General features: G+C 39.0%; 1 protein-coding gene across 3 annotated transcripts in view; it reads right to left on the bottom strand.

Moving 5' to 3' along the window:
• The window catches only part of PLIN2 (perilipin 2), an 80,093-nt gene that overhangs the window by 25,822 nt on the left and 32,882 nt on the right, over positions 1-21,389 (bottom strand). The gene's annotated exons all lie outside the window — the stretch shown is intronic.

Below are 21,389 nucleotides of genomic sequence, written 5' to 3'. Positions count from 1 at the left end.
TCTCCCACCCTCCCTACCCCACCCCTCTAGGTCATCACCAAGCATCGAGTTGATCTCCCTATGCAGCAGCTTCCTACTAGCTATCTCTTTTACATTTGGTAGTGTGTATATGTCCGTGCTACTCTCCCACATCATCCTAGCTTCCCCTTCCCCTCCTTGTGTCAAGTCCGTTCTCTACATCTGCGTCTTTATTTTTGCCCTGCCACTGGAACCCATGGTCTTTTAATTGAGATCACACACCTAGTCTCTGGACTTAATGAAGCTCAGGTTCTTAATGTCTCATCGCAGAAAGAATCCAGTGAGAGACAAAGTGATAAGTAAGAAGCGGATTTATTTAGAGGGAAACACACTCCACAGACAGAGTGTGGGCCATCTCAGAAGGCAAGAGAGGCAAGAGGGTGGGAGGTTTCCAGTTTTTATAGGGGTGGGTAATTTCATAGCCTAATGAGTGGGAGGAGGATTCCAGCTATTTTGGGGAAGGGGTGGGGATTTCCAGGAATTGGGCCACTGTCCACTTTTTGACCTTTTATTGTTGGTCTTGGAAGTGTCATGGCACCTGTGGGTGTGTCATTTAGCTTGCTGATGTTTTACAATGAGTGTATCCTGAGGCTCAAGGTCTAGAAGAAGTCAATAGTCTGCCATCTTGGACCTAGAAAAGAGCTTTTAGGTAAACTCTATAGAAATAAATTGTTTGGGAAATGTCTATCTAAAATAGTCTCTCCAAAAAATAAAACAAAATAAAATAGTCTCTCCATATTTTGGTAACTTGAAACTAAACAAAGTTAAATGAAAAGACTTCATTGACTATCTGGGTCAATTCAAATAATATGAAACATTGGAACATTAATTGCTGGGCGCGGGGGGGTCTAAGTTTACCTACCCTTGCCTTCTTAGAAGAGGAAGACTAAAGCATTAAGTTTCCAATCAGGAAATGCACAATTACTAGCCTCTTGGTTTTTGCCAGAGATTAAGGTTTTTAAGGGTTAAGAGTATAATCAGTCATAATTCAAGTTATTGTAACCAAATTTCTTTATCGATTACATTGTAATCAGGTGCTTAATCGTGTCTAAGTCTTTTGTCATTTATAGACAGTGCTTGTTGTGTTCTGATGCTTTTGCAAAAGTGCTTCATCTTCAAGAAGATTCATAGGAAGGGCCTTTTGACAACCACAGGTGTCTGATAAATGTCAGATTATACTGCTAAACAGGGTAAGAAATTAAGGAATCCTTACGGAAAACCTGATGGTTTCATAAGAGGATAACAAAAGGATTGGTTGCTGAGCAAACTGGTTATAATTTTTATGGGTTTTGTCTGGAATGTTACTGGTTTTTATCTGTGTTTTCCAGATAGAGGGAAGCCCTTCCGCTCAAGTTGGTTATGATTTATAGCAATTTGGTAAACTACACCTGAGGGTAAAATTAAAACATTTTTCTTTTCTCTCTGCCTGGTCCCTCCAGAAACTGGGGACTCTTGGGTTCTGAGCAGCCTAATCAGGTGAATGGAAGGACTGTCTCCTGACGTGTGCAGGAATCTCAGTATTTTGGGGACTGAGAAATCCGCTGAGACGGAGCCTGATGGCAGGCCTTGGGCTTGACTTTCCCGGCCTCGAGAAGCCTGTTGGGAATTAGTCTGAGACTCCTTCTGAGGAGTTCTACTTCAGCCAGTTTGGAGGAGCCAATATGGTCAGTTGACCAGACTTGTTTTGCAAACAAATTAGCCTTGATTTGGCTGTGTTTGGTGGAGATGAGGGTAATTTTAGAGAGAACAATATTATGTTTCAGTGGATGTTAAATTCTAGTTTTGTTCATTGAGGTCTGTATTTATGAAAGTTATTATGTTAGCCATACTTTTGCCCTGATGTTCTTGATGGAAAGAAAATTATCTAGTGGAATTGTCACAGAGTATAACTGCTCATGAAGTGTGACACTGCTTGCTTTAAGTCTGCTGCTAAAAGCACATGTACAGTACTTATGTGACAATGGGGTATAAGTGATAAAATGTATGGCCTATAAAGTGTTTCCCCATTAACATACCTGTGAGCCTGTTCACGATATCTGGTTAGTTTTCCCCCAACGTGAAAGACTAGGCAAATATAAAGGAGGCCTAGCATGGAGGGACATGATCTGAACCTGGGAGAGGAGCCAGCACCCCAGCATCGACGGATGGATATTTTGACCATCAATGCTTTCTATTGAAAGATTTGCAGTCAAAAGGGGAAATCATGGGAAAATCTGCACATATTAAGGTAGGGGGAGGCAGAAGACTTATACATGGTTTAACTTAAATTTTACTGATCAGAGCAGCCTGTATTGTGGCCTTTCAGACATGCGTTATACATCTGCTTTGGCCACTGAGGAAGGGGATGGATTTGAAAGTCAAAATGGAGTAGCTGTGGTTCAGACATCCAAGGTAAAACTAGGTGGCCATTGTATACATGATTTTGGGCATGTTCCTATATTACTGAAAACTCAAGTTTTATGAAATGTATTGCAGACCAGGACAAAAAAATCACAGGCTGGTGTGGTATTATCTCAGAATGTGGTTACTGCTTGTATTTTGCTTAATTGCCATAATCCTCCCTGTGCTGTGCCTGTTATATGTTTTACATTCCCTCTCTAGCCTCCGGGAGGAAATCTATTCAAGGACTGAGCAGCAACACGGACCTCACTGCAAAATGAGTCTCGCTGCCGGCTCTACAGCCAGATGCCTTTGTCGTCCTTCTCTGGATTTCCAGCAAAGATTGACCCGGCTACTGTGACTCTGTGAGGACTGCTGACCATGGGGACAAAAGACTCTCACCATCGTCCTGTCCCACATGCCAGGACATCTGAAGGACTCCTGTTGGTAAACGTTACTGTACAACTGACTGCCCACAAGCTCCCCCTGGACTATGCTGTGTGGAATGGAATAGGCTGGCTTCTGGATACACAAGTCCAACGAGCGGGATTGACTGTTTTTTGTTTGGAAAGACCTAATGGGTCCACCCCTAATGGCACTCAGCATTACATGGGGTGACAGATCTGTACAGTGACTAGCACAGTCTGTCTGGGGGCTAGGCCACCGGAATGTTTCTTTTAAAGCTGGGCCTCCCACTCCCCATTGGGGTGGATCTGGGTTTGTGAAAACCAGGGGTGGCCTTACCTTCCTTATAACTGGACAGGGCACTGCTGCTGTTGACTCCCTTGCCATTGACTCGATAAGCTCCAAAAGGTACCCATATCCTAGCAAATGACTGTTTCGAACACGCAAAGTATCTTACTCTTGATATTCTGGCTGCTGCTGTATGAATTGTATTTGTGGTATCTGGTTGCAGTGCCCCCCTACATACCTGACCCGAGGGATATCACAGAAGAGGGGCAGGCCAAGATTGTAAGGGTCGTGCAGGTTAGGTAGGGGTGGAGTGCATGGTCAGGCCACTCAAGACGGCTGTTCTCTTGCTCTCTGTACATCCCCTGCCTGACAAGTGCCTGCTTCTTCACCTACACCCTACTCACATGACTCACACGTACTTGCCCCAGGCCTCAGCTAGTGTTAGCTTATCAAAGGGGTGGGCATACCCCTCTTCTGGGTTCCCTGGGAACTAATGAGTCCACCTGAAGTCAGTTCCTCTGTACCTACTAGTTCCCCATCCCTCATCTCCAGCAAAGACTGCCACCATGTCCTGCCTGCCGCGCGCTGCACATGGTGGGGTGTTGCTCCAGGACCCTGCTTCAGACATATAAACTCCCCCATCCGTTAAACCACTGATGTCTCTGTTGCTGACTCTGGGCTCTTTCTTCAGTCTTGAAGCTGGGCACGCGCAGGCCTTGTAGGCTAAGTGTTTGCCAGTGTTTGGCTAAGATGGTGGAGGGTAGGGGTGGTGATAAGTAGGACAGAAAGACAAGGGCAGGTAGGAAATGGCAGTAGCAGTAAGATAGATGGGGGGCTTTGTGTCCTAACAAGTTCATGGCATAGTAGTTAACATATGGGCTCCAAAGCCAGACTGCAGGAGGTCTAAATCCCAGTTTCCCTATTAAATAGCTACCCAGTATTACCTTAAGCAAATTATATAACCTCTCTGTGCTTCAGTTTCTTTGCTTATAAAATGGAGATGATAATAGAACCCACCTCTTATGAGTAACCCTAAAGGGCTGACAATAATACCTAGCATGTAGTAAGGGTTCAATAAGAACTATCACTATTACCACAGGATGAAAAAGATAGGCAAGTGCTGTTTTCTATGGCTGAGATAGAAGAGTGGTCTTAACTTTAAATGTGTGTGCTAATATTTATGATGTATTTAGAGATCTCAAATATCAATATGTTAAAAAGAATTATGAGGCTCACTGTAATACCATTACTAATTTCAGGGAATCACATATCTAGGTGAAAGTTCACAGAGGAATATGTTTTGTTGCAACACAAACTAGGCCAAAGTTCAGAGCTAGATAGAGTTGCTAAGCTTTTCATTCATCTTATCATACTACCAGTAAACCTTCCAGCAGCACAAAGTGGATGTAAAATTCAACAGGAAATGACTTGAATCTAGAACACAGTTTGCCCCACGCACAATGAAAAGTTGTGCAAGGCAAAAATGATGTGTCATGCGGGATGTGGTGATATACTGCTCAAGATACTGGTGTGCAATGTCTTTGCAAGAGTCAGATCATCCTCTCACTTTAGAAAAGCTTCCCATTTGCCCTAGACACTTTTACCCTCTGGGTTACTTCCCAAAGTACTTTTACCTTACACCAACAAGCAAAGAAAAAATGTCTCGAGTGCTCTGAGTTTATTATTCTCTTTTTCTAGACTCTGTCATCAGGGCCATATGAGTATGGATGAGGTTCTTAGCGAAGATCCCCTGAGGAGACTGAGTGTTTATGGACTTAAGAGGTTAAGAGTGGCTATACCTGGGGCTGGGAGCCAAGAGTCTCTCGGGGGGGCAACGGCCTAAAGTAGTCTCATAAAATTGAGAGGACTTAACGAGAATCATCTTCTCAAATCAGTCAGTGACATGGGGAGGCAGATGGATGTAGAAGTAGTTTTAAAGTCAGGCAGACCTCAGTTATAATGCCAGTCTTTCCCTCTGCAAATGGCATATGAACATGGCAACTCATTTCAGCACTGTTTATACCAACAAATGACTATAAATATACTAGGTGTCCACCAATAGGAGACTAATTAAATAAATTATGGTAATAACTGTGTAGGAAGTTACCCAAGTGGAAAAATAAGGTACAGAGCAGTGTATAAAGTATGTATCCTTTGGGAAAAAAATTAAAAAAAAGGAAAATACTTCCTACTTTATATCTATTTGTTTATGAAATAAAATGTCTCTGGAAGAATGTTTAAGAAACTATTAAGATTGCCTGTGGGAGGGGAAGTGGATGGCTGAGAAAAAGGTCAAAAGAGAAACTTGCTCTTTCCATTGTAAACTATGTGATTATATCACATGTTCAAAAATCAAAACAATGGTTTTTAAACAAAAAGTAAGGTGCTACATTTGGAGAAAACTTACAAAAAGGAAAAAAGAGAATTCCAGTTTTCCTTTTTACTAGTTATACACTTTGAACAAGTTATTTAACTTCTATAGAGCTCAATGGACTTGTGTATAAATAGAGATAACAATAACATCTATCACCTAGGTTTTTGTAAGGATTAAATAATTAAATATAAATGTACATCAAGTGATTAAAGTTATATTTAGTGGTACCACTAAATGCCTGGCACATAAGTTCTAGGTATATATTAGCTATTAACATTATTATATTTGTTGAGATTCTGCTCATGAAGGCACTACTGAGAGGTGGCAAAGAAACAGAAGACACAGGCTATGCCTAGAGGGAGCGCAAAAATATATATATACATACTCCCGGCTCCACCTTAGTAACCAGTAACTCCATTCTTCCAACAGTTCAGGCCAAAAATCTCGGAGTTATCCTTGAATCCTCTTTTGTTCTCACAATCCACATTTAAACTATTAACAAAATCTGTTGGCATTATCTTCAGAATATTTCCAGAATCCAGATCCTTTTCACTTCTTTCTTCCATGCTACCCTGGTCCAAGTTGTCAGCTTATCTTGCCTGGCCTTCTACGACAGTCTCTTAACCAGTCCCTTATGGAAACCCCATCCCCACACCCTCCTACTCTACTCTCAACACAGCATCAATGTGATCCTCTCACAACCCTTCAAGGACTCAACACACTTATAATAAAATTCAAAGACTTTAATCCATAATCTGGCCCCGCTTCTTCTTTGATCTTAACTCCTACTCTTCTCTTTACCATTTGAACCACACACCGGCCTCCTTGCCATCCCACAAGCATGCCAAGCTGGAAGATTGTAATGTATATCTCAAAAAATGAGAACTCCAGCAAAAAAAAAATTTTTTAGAGTATGAAACCTGCACAACAAAAAACACTTCCTCAAATGATTGATATATTGTAGAACTCTATAACCAAAAATTAGAGAAAATTTATATTTTTTAAGCGTAGAAGGATCATTTAATAAACCTGACAATGTACTAAGCCAAAGATGGTGTCCAAAAATAAAGCAATATTATATAAGCCAGATCCTCAAATCACAATATGATAAAATGTAAAATCAATAGCAGAAAGATAACTTAAAAATACAAGCCACCCATCCTTATATGGCCTTTGGTCTTTAAGAAAGGCACCAAAGCAATCCAAGGAGTAAAGTTGTTTCAACAAATTACGCTGAAATAACTGAATATTCATATGGAAAAAAATGAATCCTAGCCCTTAGCTCACAACATACACAAAACTTAATTTGAGATGGATCACAAACCTAAATGTAAAAGCTAAAATCATAAAGCTTTTAGAGGAAAACATGAAAATGTCTGCATGACTTTGGAACAGGCAAAAGTTTCTTAGGTTGAACACAGAAAGCAATGACCATGAAAGAAAAATTTATGAAGTAGTGTTCATGAAAATTAAAGACATGAAGAAGCAAGCCACACATTGGGGGAAAATATTAACAAAATATACATCAGATAAAGGTCTGGTATTTAGGGTATATAAGGAATTCCTACAACTGAAAAATTAAAAAGAAAAAAACAACTCTTTGAAAAAAATGGGTGGGACTTCCCTGGTGGCCCAGTGGTTAAGAATCCACCTGCCAATGCAGGGGACATGGGTTTGAGCCCTGGTCTGGGAAGATCCCACATGCCCTTGGAGCAACTAAGCCCATGTGCCATAACTACTGAGCCCACATGCCGCAACTACTGAAGCCCATGCGTCTAGAGCCTGTGCTCCACAGCAAGAGAAGCCACTGCAATGAGAAAACCAAGCACCACAATGAAGAGTAGCCCCCACTCGCCACAACTAGAGAAAGACCGCCCGCAGCAACAAACACCCAACACAGCCAATAAATAAATAAATTAATTAATTTTTAAAAAAAGAAAGAAAAAAATGGGCAAAAGAGTTGAATGGACACTTCACCAAAGAAGGTGAGTGGCCAGTAGCACAGGAAAAGATGCACAACATCATTAGTGATTGACTGGGGAAATGCAACCTAAAACCAAATGAGATACCGCCACATACCTACCAGAATAGCTAAAAAATTTTAAATGGTGAGGATGTGAAGCACCAAAAACTCATACATTGTTAGTGCTCTTTAAATTAGAAGTTTAAAATATTTTCAGGAAATCTATTTGTGTGTTTCGTCTGAATGTTCTTTACATTGATCAACATCTACGAAAGGCCGGCAAAAAGAAAAGAGATGCCACAGAAAGAAAGAGCAGGTTTTCCAAGGACAGAGTGTGATAATGTGAGAAAAATAATGGCAGCAGAGTAAATAACACAGAAAAGGAGTAGGAGCCAAGCAAAACATGGGCTACAAGAAGGAAAACGGCAGTTTGGAGGAGGGGAATACCAGTGGGAAGCCACTCCAATGAAAGCTTAAATGAGGTGATGTATAAGTGCCTACAACAGTGCCTGGCACAAAGGGTGTACCATACCCAAATATATTTATTAAGTATAAATCAAGAGGAAAATTAAAGGAGGGAATTCCCTGGAGGTCTGGCTTCCACTGCAGGAAATCCCTGGTGGTCAGGGAACTAAGATCCAGCAAGCCCCAGATGCAGCCAAAAAAACAAAAGGAAAATTAAAGGAAAGGCCAGGTAATATCTAGCTGCTCTAGTAACATAAAAATGACTCGGTTATAGGTATTCTGTGCTAAATTCACATTGCATTTTTTTCATAATTCTATTTTTGTTTTAGCCTGCTATTGTTTCAGGTCTATTGTTGAGGCAGCAAGGAATTTCAGGATGTAACTGGGTTTCTCATTTTCCAGCTTGACCATGTGAGAGGCAAATGAGAGCCTTTTACAGAAGGGCTTTTTTAATGTGTAAAAATGAGAACAAATATTAAGTGGATTAAGTAATTCACTGTGGCTAAATAAAAACTGCAATGCTGTGCAGGTTCTGAAATACACAACCAATTAAAAGTGATTTTAAAGCACTTCTTGGGAATTCCCTGGTGGTCCAGTGGTTAGGACTTGCTGCTTTCGTTGCCTTGCCGAGTTCAGTCCCTGCTGGGGAACTAAGATCCCTGCAAGCTTCGCTACAAAGACATCAATCAATCAATCAATCAATCAATCAATCACTTCTCAAGAAAGATGGGAACTGGAGGTGGTGAATCCCAGGACTTTTTTTTCCAAGTGGAGAAAGAAATATGACGGAGGATGCTAATATAATGTTCAAGAAGTCACCTACTGTGGGGGTGGGGGGGACCACCCACAGGTCTAGGGCCTTTGATCACCCACTTGCCAGCTGTCATACTCAGCACCACCCCTCCTCCCTCAGGCCAGTGTTCCCCTTCCCCTACTCATGATGCAGCCAAAAATGCATCACGCCACTGTTACTCCTCCTCATCCCAACTCTTATCAGTTTATTAACCTATGACCTATTAATCATCGATTGGGCTTGAACTTTTCTTCTCTTGGGTATCAGGATGTGTGTCCTACTCTACCCCAGTAAAGCCTTCACTGGAGTTTTCTGGAAAGCCCATCTTTAGCTGTTGTATGCCAATAAAACAGAGAACAGAATTGTTAGTGATGAACTTAAAACATTTCTGAATGTGTTTTATGTGTAAATTGCTAACTTCTCAGAGTTATGGAATATCAGCTCTTTTGTACTATGACATCACAAAGATGCTTTTCTGCAGAAGTGATATGATGAAGGAGGGAGGAATGCAAATGTCAGGAACATAAAAATAAAATATATTTAAATAATTTTGTTGGCCACTCAGCAAGAAACAGATGCAGCTGACAAATCTACAGTGTATTAAGGTCATATGAGGCTGGAAAGATTTTTATTTAAGGAAATATAATAAGCTCAAAGATTATATTGGGTCATAGCTAATTTATCAACTGAAGTATACCTATTAAGGATTTTTGGTAAAAACTATAACTATGTGGGATTTGTTTCTTTCCTTTTTTTTTTTTTTGGCTGCATCACGCAGCTTGCGGGATCTCAGTTCCCTCACCAGGGATTGAACCCAGACCACAGCAGTGAAACCTCGGAATCCTAACCACTAGGCCACTAGGGAATCCCCAAAACTATATGTTTTGTCTTTGCTAAATTAACCAGTCTCACATGTCAACTTTTAGAGAGAAAATTTTAGCACAATGAAGAAATGTGTCAACCAGGAAACTATGTTCTCCTGAGATCTGTGTCATAAGACACAATGCTCCCTTGTGAGATTCTTTGTAAAGTAACACTAGCTATTGTTAAAAAAAAAAATTTTCTTTTCAAATGGTACAAGAGGGTTTAGAATGTGGTTCCTAATGCCAACTTTACATTAGTATCACCTGGAGAGCTTTGAAAACAATGCCAGTGCCAGAGCCTTTCTCCCAGAGTTTCTCACTTAATTGACCTAAAATGGGAACAGTGTTTTGTTTTGTTTTTTCTTGATTGCTTTGGGTCTTATTGCTGCATGTGGGCTTTTTCTAGTTGTGTAGAGCAGGGGCTACTTTTCGTTGTGGTGGCAGGCTTCTCACTGTAGTGGCTTCTCTTGTTGCAGAGCACGGGCTCTAGGCACACCCGCTCAATAGTTGTGGCTTGCGGGCTCTAGAGTGAAGCCTCAGTAGCTGTGGCGCAGGAGCTTTGTTGCTCTGTGGCATGTGTGGGATCTTCCCAGACCAGGGATCAAACTCATGTCCTTTGCATTGGCAGAAGAATTCTTTTTTTTTCCAGCAAATATTTATTGAGAGCCTACCACGTATTGGCCATTTCTAGGTGCAGCAACAAGACAAAGTTGTGCCCCAAAAGAGTTTACATTACAGTGGGGGAGCAAGACAGTAGGTGCTATGAAGAGAGGGTAAAGGTGTAAAGAGTAAAGGAATGATAAGGTCATAGAGATGGACTGTGATTTTGGGTGGAGTGATTTGGTCACCTCTGGGAGATGACATCTGAGCAAAGTTGGAATAAAGTGAGGGTGTGGGTAAGGGGTAGTGTTCGGGCAAAGGAGAGAGATGTGTTTTCTCCATCAAGTTCTCACAGTCAGTGTCATGCAAGCTGTTAAGCAAGCTTTTGCTCCTCCTGTGCCATATGCGGTGGTGACACAGAGACAGGATTACTGCTTCAAAAACTCCTATTAAGAAAAGTGAAGGATGAGGGACAAACAGCTCATTCACAGCAGTTTTGACTCCTGGCTGAGCAAGAATTACAGAGATGCTCTGCTCTGGCAGCGGAGGGAGGGCCTTGGTCAGACAATCATGTCACCCCTGGCAGAAGAATTCTTAACCACTGTGCCATCAGGGAAGTCTGGGGAAAGTATTTTTAGAAGTTCTCCAGGTGATTTTAATATACAACCAAGGCTGAGAACTACTTCTGTAAAATGGGAAAAAGCTCTCCCTTCCCCCCCTTGATCCATTGGCCCTCAATTCTCCTGCCAGATGCAGCCACCGTTGCCAGGGTGTTATGAATCCATGTGGCACACATACACACCCTACCTTTAAAAAGTATGGCACCTATATATATCCCCTGCACATAAATGTGGTATACTGATTAAAAACAAGGGCCCTGAAATCCAGGCTACTGGAGTTTAAATATCAATTTTTCCAAGCAATAGTTAGAATTTGGACAAATGATTTAACTTCTCTCCATTTCGTCATCTATAACATGGTGATCAGTGCCTGCCTCTGAGGGTTTTTATGAAGATTAGATGAGAAACTCTATTTTAAAGTGCTCAATAGGGACTTCCCTGGCAGTCCAGTGGTTAAGACTCTGCACTCCCAATGCAGGGGGCACAGATTTGAACCCTGGTCAGGGAACTAAAATCCTGCATGCCACATGGCAAAAAAAAAAAAAAAAAAAAAAAATCAAACAAATCAAATAAATCAATACAGTGCTCAATAAATGTTAACATGTTACAACTTCTTTCACTTTTCTGCACCTAACAATTTTCTAATACTATATCTTGCAGATAATTTTGTATCAGTTCCTATAAACATACTCCTTTCCTTTAACAGCTGCTTGGTAATTCACTGTAAAATGTGCCATTTAACCAGTGCCTGTCGATGGACATTTAGGTCACTTCTAGTCTTTTGCTACCACAAACAATTGTGCAGTGAATAACTCCTTGCACAGATATTTGCATATGTGTGCAAGTACTATACACTTGAGGAAAAATGTCTAGAAGAAGAATTGCTGTGTTTAAAATTTTGACAGATTGCCAAATTGTCTTCCAAAAAGTATAAAGTGTACACTTCCACTAAGAATGTATGAGAATGCCCGTTACCCTAAACCAAACATATTATTAAATTCATGGATATCTGTCAATCTCCTATGTGAAAATGGTTTTTCTTTGTAGTTTTAGTGTGTACTTCTTTTATTAAGAAGGAGATTCAGAATCTTCTAGAATTTGGGGAGACATTTGCAAACAGACATGATATAAAAGTATCATGACAGAGATTTTCCTACAGTGCTCTGGGTTAAGGAAGAGGGTCAGATATGGCTCCACAGAGGAGGGGGCATTACAGCAAGACCTTGAAGGATGAGTGGGAATTCTGCCATGGAGTGCTTTGATCCTGGTATGTCATAAACCAAAGGCTCAACTCCTGTAAGTTGACTTAACTGGCAAAATTAGGACATTTGCAGAACACATTTTCTGGATGGCTGAAGGGATTTCTGGCTATATACGACAAGACAACTAATGCACAAATACCAACACATGACTAAGCAAACCACAGATTCAGACAGTGAGACAGGGCGGATGCGGGAGGACCAAGCAGGAACTTTATAAGGCACGGCTGGTTTCTTACACTTCTTGGATGTTGAGCGACATCTAATGGCCAAATAGTAAAAAGAAGCCTGCATTTTCAGTATTTTATTTTCAAGGAAAAATCCTTTGTAATAGCATAAGCATAATTTAAAAAAACAAAAAAATGTTACCTCCAGATTTATAGAAAGACAAAGTTTTATTTTTTCCCTGTGAACAGAGGTGGAAGATGAACAAAAATTAATTTGTTTGATCTGGTGCACTGAATGATGTAGGGGAAAAAACAAGAAACAGACACTAGAATTGGAAGAAATCTTAGGACAGAATTCAAGGTCTTCATTTTATCAATGAGGAAATTTACTTCCAGAGAGAAATGATTTGCCCAAAGCTACATAGCTAGTGAGTTATTGGTGCTCTGATATAGTTACAATTTTGGTACAACAAAGAGGAGAACAGTGAATATCTACCAGTCCATTTGCAAAGCACAAGATGAAAAAGACAAACACTTTTCATTACACTAACACCTACTAATTCACAACATGGGCATATGTGGAATTTAGTGCTATCCATAATACTTGAGATAATGAAGTAGTCAGTTATTGGTCATTAGGCTGAGGTATCTGATTTTTCAGACCATTTTTCAGACCTGAAATAGGCAAGTTCCTATGGGTACTAGACTATATTTTAAAAAATACAAGTAAAAATTTGACCTCTGTAATCTAAGAGTTGCTTCCCTAATTTTTCTCTTTGCCTTGTATCTGAAAACAGGCAAAGTTGGGTCAGGAAATGAGGATCAGTCCACAGCACACAATCAGGCAATCCCTGAACATTTACTGACCCTTTGTGTGGGTGCACCATCACAGGGATTTTGAGGAACACAACACGGTACACAGCAAAGAACAATCCACAGCAAACTCACTTCTCCAACTTGTTGATCTGTGTTAAGTGAAAGGCAGCTTAAAGATGGAAGGAATTTACAACAGTACAGCAACAACCCTGGGAAATAGACATTATTCACTGAATAAATATTTATTGAGCATCTACTATGTACTAGTGCTAGGGATACTGCCGGGATCAAGACCCAAACTCTCATAGAGTTTATAATGTGGTGATTATATGCTAACAACTATGACAAGCTCTACGAAGAGAAAGTACAAGTGCCATAATTATAAAATATAGCTAATATTTATTGAGTGCTTGCTATGTACCATGCACTATTCTTAGCATTTAACACTATTAAGTTCTTTAGTTCTCGCAGCAATCTTGTAATACAAGTTCTTTATCCTCATTTTATAGATGAGAAAATTGAGAAACAGAGAGGCTTTTTTAACTTGCCCACGGTTACACAGATAAGTGTATCCTTGGACAAAAAGAGACTGTCATGGAGATTTAAGCTAGTCAGGAGAATGAGGATGCACATAAAGAAGTGAAATTACTGTCCATTGCAGATACGTCCAGTTCAAAACTCTCTGCTGAGCTCCAGATCCATGAACGCCTACAGACCAACTCCATCTGGGTGTCCAATAGGCACCTCAAAATTGACACATCCAACATCAAATTCTCCCTTCCCCTTAGGCTATTCTTCCTATGTTTTCTGTCTCAGTAAATTCACTTGGTTACGAAGGCCATCAGTTTTACCCAACATTGATTTTGGACAATAGGTGCAGAAATCAACACATGAAAAAGGCAAGTAAAATCTTTGTATTATTATAAAAACATTTTTAATCTTTCAAACCTCCTGAAAATTCTCAGAGATCCCATGGGTCCCGAGACTACACTTTGAAAACTGTTGTTCTAGCTATGGAATCTCCTGTGGACATTGCAAATGTCTTTCTTTTCCAGTTTGTCTTTGCTCCAGGAAATTAAACAAGTGATATCCTAATGTGCTTCCCAAGCAATTTGCATTAGAATCACTTTACGTGCTTTAGTGAATGCAGGTTCCCAGACCCCACATCATATGTACTTAATTAGAATGGGGAGAAGGGGAGATTTGCATTTTTAACAAGCTTTGTGGACAATTCCTAAGCATTCTGGTCCATTGCTTCTAAAATCAGTCCTTTTAGAAATGACTATATTTAAGGCATTTGTGAAATCATTTTTTTTTCTTTGACTGGACTAAGTGGCTTTATTAGAGAACACCAGGATTACAAAGGACTTGAACTGGCATTGGAGCCCTTCTTGCCAAAGGCGGGCACGACGTTGACAAAGTGCTGGATGGACTGCCTATCTTCTTTTTCTTCTGTTTGGCCACCTTGAGAGTCTGACCTTATACATTCCCAGCACAGGCCAGGGAACTGTGGACAGGGAATGTTGTCTGCCATTCTGGTAAACAAAAAATGTCCCCTACCATCCCATTTCTACAAGGATCAAGCCATTAGTCACTGCAGGCACCCATCAAGGACAGTGAGCCCTGAGGGGAAGAACAGAGAAAAACAGGAAGCATTCTGTGCTTTGGATACTGGCCCTAGATAGTTTAGATGCATACCTAAGAAATAATTTCAATGAACCCAGATCCTTGCATCTTCCCATACATAGATTCATAGAAAAGCGCTAAAACCATTAACCTGAGATGTCTGTTCTTTGTGATTAGCAATAACCTTTTGATGTTCAACTACATGTTTTTTTTTTTCCCCAGCAAAAAAAACTCCTAAATATTCTGGCTCCTCCCTTACCTCTTTGGAGCAGTTCCTCAGAGCTATCTGAGAGGCTAGCTCCTGGGCTATAGTCCTCAGTAAGGTCCCAGAATAAAACTTAACTCGCAACTTTTAGGTTATGAGGTTTTTCTTCAGTCGACAGAACCATTCCCATATGAGCACAATCAAAAGAGAACACTGCTGTTTCCTTAGCTCTTCTTTGCTCTATTTCCTTCTACAGTGAACATGCAATATTATTCAAAATGGCATTTTGGCAGGGACAGGGGAAATAGAGAGGTAAGAACAGGGGAGGTATTAACAACAACCCTCTTCCCCAGGACTGTCTCCTTTGATGTTACCAGTGAAGGCTTGTGAACTCTGACTTAGCTGAGTTAATTTCATGCATAAAAATGAGTTGCAGTGCTTGTTAAAAATCACAGATTACTGGATCCTTCTCTAGCAATAATGATTCCTTAACCTTTGTGATTCTAATGTAGGTGGCCCTTAGGCCACACTTTGGAAAACAATGACTTAAACCTGGCCAAGAAAACTTGCAAGAAACTGTGGGGACTTGTGGTCTCTTTTGAAATCTAGAGGTTGGTTACTGAATATTGACAGCTTTGATTTCCAAATTAGTGGAAATTATCCCTGCTGGAAGAAATTGGTTCATTTTGGAAAGAGTGTGTTCAGTCATCTTTGAAGCACAGAAACATTTTTTCCATTCTTGTGTGCAAACAGATTGTTGGCCTTCTTCAGGGATGCAGGCCCAGACTATCTCAGCAGGCCCTTTTGGACAGCATTTTTCCACAGGTGAAACTAGGTCAAGGAGAAAATTCAGAGCAGTTTGAGACAGAAAAAAAAAAAAATCTAGAAATGCAACATAAAGCTGAGGGGGGGGAGACACCCGCCTGCTTTGCTTGCCCTGATGAAGGCGATGGCTTGTCACATGAATCTCAGGCCTTCCTGTTCTCCGCAGCTGCCTTCTGAGTCATTGCGGGTGGCTAGGGAGGGCCCTCTAACTGTCAGGGAACAGAAGACCAACCGACTGACCGTGGGACTTTTAGGTGAAGCCATTGTGCCAGGCCAATTTCAAAATTAAAGAGCAACTGCATCGTTGCCTATTCTCATTTATTTTAAGAAGTTCTTTAGTCTAGTTTTGCCTATGATGGCACAAAAAACAAGCTGGTAAGTGGAATTTGCATCTGGTAAGTGAGAACTGGTTCCAGTCCTATTAGTCACTAAGATCATTTAAGGGTGGAGTGTACTAGCAGGATAAACATTAAACCAAAAGCAACACTTCCTTGTAACAGCTGGGGTTTCCTAAGAAATCTTTAAAGTGAAAACCTAAATGCCTCGGCAGGCAAATACTATAGTTAGAAAAGCCAGCCTTTATTTTTCTCTTTCCTCTGGCCTCAGCTCTTGCAGAATAGTGTTGGGTATATTATACTCATGAATTAAGATTTCTCTGTTAATCATATTTACATTGTATGAAAGCCTCCCCTAAATTTTAAAGCGTTCAGTCTTTTAAACTGAAGAATTCAAGAACCATTCCAAGTAATAGAAACAGCATCGAGGTATAATGCATTTGAACATGGAGTCCTGTCTCTATCCCACAGCCCAATGTCTGGATGCAAGAGGTGCTTAATAAAGACCTGACTATGTGATCAGCTTATTAGTTGTAGAACAGAGTTATAATAATTGACTCACTACTCTGAGCCTCTATTTTCATTTCTGTGATTAGGAAGGAAACCTCTTCTGTCTACCTTACAGAATTTTTGTGAGGATCAAATAAAATAACGTGTATTAAAGTTTTGCTTTCTTACAGCAGAAAAATGCATTAAATATCTTCGAAAGGATAGATAAGAAACTGCGACTATCGGTCATCTCTGGGTAGGGGAACCCAGAGATAGGGTCGAGGCTAGGCAAAAGATTTCCTTTTTATTGTATACACAGTACTTTCCATCACAAGAAAACAATGCATATGTAAGAATGATTAGTATGAAATTTAGGCTTTAATAAAATCTTCATGAAAATTCAGAAGCATGTTATTTCATTTACATTCAGATCTGTTGCGTTGACTGCAATGCCTTGTAACAGTCTGAGCTTGGTGTGTTCTACATGAGAATTAAAATTACACAGTAGAAAGCTGCATATCTTTTAGAGTTACATTTCTTTCTTTTTTTATTCAACAAGCATTTATTAAGTAACTAGTACAGAATCAACAATAACCTCGTGCAGGCTTCTCATTAACTAAAGGATCACTGGATTGCTACTTATGATAACCCTAAGGAATGAATTTTAAAACTTTTCATTAGGCTCAATGTATTCTATGAAAGAAGAGAGAGAAATAGGTACCAACTTTGAAAGATTTGTCACCCTCGGTACTTACTATTTTTAGCTTCAAACAAAATGGCTTTGGTTTAATACTTCTAAAACAAGCATACCTTAAAGAAGTTACTCATCATGCTCTGGACCAAGGAAGAGTGAATTTCCAAACCAAACAATGTTGGGAAAATGAGGTACTTGTGGAAAATACGTTTCTTTTTCTTTCTTTTTTTTTTTTCAATTGAAGTGTAGTTGACTCACAGTATTGTGTTAGTTTCAGGTATACAGCAAATTGATTCAATTTTATATATATATATATATATATATATATATACACACACACACACTTTTTCAGATTCTTTTCCATATAGGTTATTACAAGATATTGAATACACTTTGCTGTACTACACAATAGGTCCTTATTGTTTATTTTACACATAGTGGTATGTATCTGTTAATCCCATACTCCTAATTTATCCTCCCACCTCCCCTTTGGTAACCATAAGTTTGTGGGTCTGTTTCTGTTTTGTAAACAAATTCATTTGTATTATTTTTTAGACTCCATATTTAAGTGATATCATATAATATTTATCATTTTCCTGTCTGACTCATTTCACTAAGCATAATATTCTCTAGGTCCATGTTGCTATAAATGGCAATATTTCACTCTTTTATGACTAATACTCTATTGTAGGTGTATATATTATATATATATATACACACCACATCTTCTTAAGCCAATAATCTGTTGATGGGCACTTGGGCTGATGGGCACTTGATTATAGTAAATAGTGATGCTATGAACATTGGGGTGGAGTTACACTTCTTATCTGATGAAAATCAATGCCTTTTAACTTTTTTATACAATGGAAACATTATTTCAAAGACACTTGAAAAGGCAAAATAGAAAGAACAGTATGGAATCTGTATACTGGAATCTGATACAGTCAGTACATGTAAATCTAATTTTGTCCTAAGAAAGTCAGAAATGCAGGGAAAATAAGACTATTGTAATAACTTTATCCAGTAGAAAATATACCATAAGCTTATTGTGCACCAACAAATTTCACTTACTTAATATTTTGATATACCTACAACCTATTTTTTGATTAGACCTTTGAAATCAGGGTGAGGGTCTCTGAAAATTGGAAGAGAATTGCATCTGAAATATACAAATTCTCACCTGGACGTTTCAATAGTATGGCAATAATTACTCTATAACCTTTTAAAAAATAAATCTGAATAGAAGTGATGATGAAAACATACTACTATATATATAATAGATAAATAATAACCTACTGTAGAGCACAGGGAGCTCTACTCAATACTCTGTAAGCCTATATGGGAAAAGAAACTAAAAAAGAGCGGATATATGTATACGTATAACAGATTCACTTTGCTGTACACCTGAAACTAACACAACATTGTAAATCAACTATACCCCGAAAAAAATTTTTTTAAAAAAGTAATGGTGAAATCTCTCCTAAAGCTTCTCTTTTTCAGTAAACTTTAATTCAGCAAACTTGAATCGTTAGTTACCCCAAAAAGGACTGGGTCATAAATGTGGTAATCATAGAGTAGATAGTCATCAGCACTTTTCAAAAGAATATGCATCCCTTGAACAATTCAAGAAGAAACTGAGAAGGAAAAATGATGAATTTGTTTCCCCATAAGCAAGATACAAGAATGTCCATGACCATTACTGAGCATTAATCTTTTGAGTATCTCCTTCCCATTAACCTCAAGACATCATCATGTCTCTTCCTTTCTGTCAGGAAACCTAGAGTTCTGTCCTGGCTCTGTGCCTGTAGTCATACGTTGATCTTATCCTCAAAACTTTAAAACACCTGTCTTTATTTTGAAACCAGAATAACAGGGGAACACAGTGTGATTGTTGCAAAATGATAGAATCTTGAGCCGAAAGAACCTTAAAGATGCTCTCAAGTAGTTATTAATTTTTTTTAGCAGAACTCTTTTATTAAAACAAAAATATAAGGCGATGAAAGCTAAACAGCTTTGGTTGAAGGAGGGTGAGTGTGGAATGTCTGCTTGCTGGTCTCTCATCTCTCCCTTGCAGTTCTTCGGGGAAGCCCTAACAGTCCTCCACAGCACAACCTGAACACTGACTTAGTCCAACCTCATTTCACAGATGGGGAAAACACAGGAACTTTCTGAGTTCATTGCAAATTATAGCAGATTCAGGAACCCTTGTTCATTGTTGTGTCCATAGTCATAACAACATTTATTGACTGATATATTTGGACTAAGCAGTGCTTTAAATTCTTCACTTGCATTATTTCATTTATTTCTTGCAATAAAGCTCTGAGGTATAGGTACTGCTAAGACTGATTGATTGATTGATTTTAATTGAAGTATACTTGATTTACCATGTTTCAGGTGTGTATATATATACATACATACATATATATGTATATTCCTTTTCAGATTCCTTTCTATTATAGGTTATTACAAGATATTGAATACAGTTCCCTGTGCTATACAATAGATCTTTGTTATTTATCTATTTTGTATACAGTGATGTGTATCTGTTAATCCCATACTTTTAATTTGTCCTGTCCCCCTTCCCCTTTGGTAACTATGTTTGTTTTCTATGCCAGTGAGTCTATTTATGTTTTGTAAATAAGTTCATTTGTATCATTTTTTTAGATTCCACATATAAATGACATTGTATGATATTTGTCTTTCTCTGATTGACCTACTTCACTCAATGTGATAATCTCTAAGTTCATCCATGTTGCTGCAAATCACATTATGTCATTCCTTTTATGGCTGAGTAATATCACTGTATATATATGTATATACCACATCTTTATCTACTCATCTGGGTCTTTTTAAGATTTTTTATATATGGGCCATTTTTAAAGTCTTTTATTGAGTTTGTTACAATATTGCTTCTGTTTTATGTTTTGTTTTTTTGGCTGGCAGTCATGTGGGATCTTAGCTCCCTGACGAGGGATGGAACCTGCACCCCCTGCACTGGAAGGCGAAGCCTTAACCACTGGACAGCCAGGGAAGTCCTCTCTTCATCTGGTGATGGACATTTAGGTTGCTTCCATGTCTTGGCTATTGTAAATAGTGCTGCTATGAACATTGGGGTGCATATATCTTTTCAAATTAGAGTTTTCATCTTTTCCAGGTATACACCCAAGAGTGGGATTGCTGCATCATATGGCAACTCTATTTTTTAGTTTTTTAAGGAAACTCCATGCTGTTCTCCATAGTGGCTGTACCAATTTATATTCCCACCAAAAGTGTAGGAGGGTTCTCTTTTCTCTACACCCTAAGATCAATTTAATAGATAAGAAAAGTAAGGCAAGAGAAAATAAGTAAGTTGCCCAAAGTCACACAGTTACTATGCTGTTTTAGTCTTCAGTTACTTCATCGGTAAGGAGCTGGATAATTTCTGAAACGCAGGCTGGTGTGCACCTCTAAAATTCTATAGTCTTAGGATTCCAAGTTGTGAGACAGGTTCTTCCACCATAAATTGTTCCTTCAGAACCAATTATATTCCTCTGAGACTTAAATATTTGAAGTCTACAGAGGGACATTTTAAGAGGTAATTGTTTCAATTCACCAATCAGGTGAGTCTGATAACCTTCCACCTGTGATCAAGTACTGCCATTGACTCAGTACTGTTTGTAGTTAGTACAGTCTGTTTGTAGTTAGAGAACAATGAGGTGGTGGGAAGAGGTGAGACAAAAAACTTTGAGATTATTTAGTAGTAGAAGTAGCAAAAACATGCTGATTGTGCCTGTTAAACTCCTATAAGAGGAGCTTAAAAACAGGCAAATGGCAGCAGCAGTGTAGTATGATTGAGTCAATATGATAATGGTAAATTTGGAGCAATTTTTGTTATGCAAATAGCATAAATCTATTAATAATACGCAAATTTTTGTCTTACAATTAACTTGTTAAAAGCATAACTTTTTGCATGAGAAACAAAACATTAGCCACATAATTCTGGAACCGTTGAGAAGACCTTGTAAACAGAAGAGCAATATTTTTATAAAGATAAGCAGTTCTTGAACTTTGACCAATGTATCATACACAGAGATAACTGCATCTGACATCAAAGTACAGTGACTCATTAATCTTCCTTATTTTATTGTTTCAAATAACATTTAAACTCAAGTTCACTACTTCCCTTGGTTTGAATTTCCTATACACTGGGTTAGATTTCTTATTTC

This window comes from Hippopotamus amphibius, chromosome 2 (genome assembly GCF_030028045.1).
Source record: "Hippopotamus amphibius kiboko isolate mHipAmp2 chromosome 2, mHipAmp2.hap2, whole genome shotgun sequence".
In the NCBI taxonomy this organism is placed as follows: domain Eukaryota; kingdom Metazoa; phylum Chordata; class Mammalia; order Artiodactyla; family Hippopotamidae; genus Hippopotamus; species Hippopotamus amphibius.
Note: the sequence above shows the minus strand (reverse complement) of the source record. Positions and strands in the feature narration are given on the sequence as shown.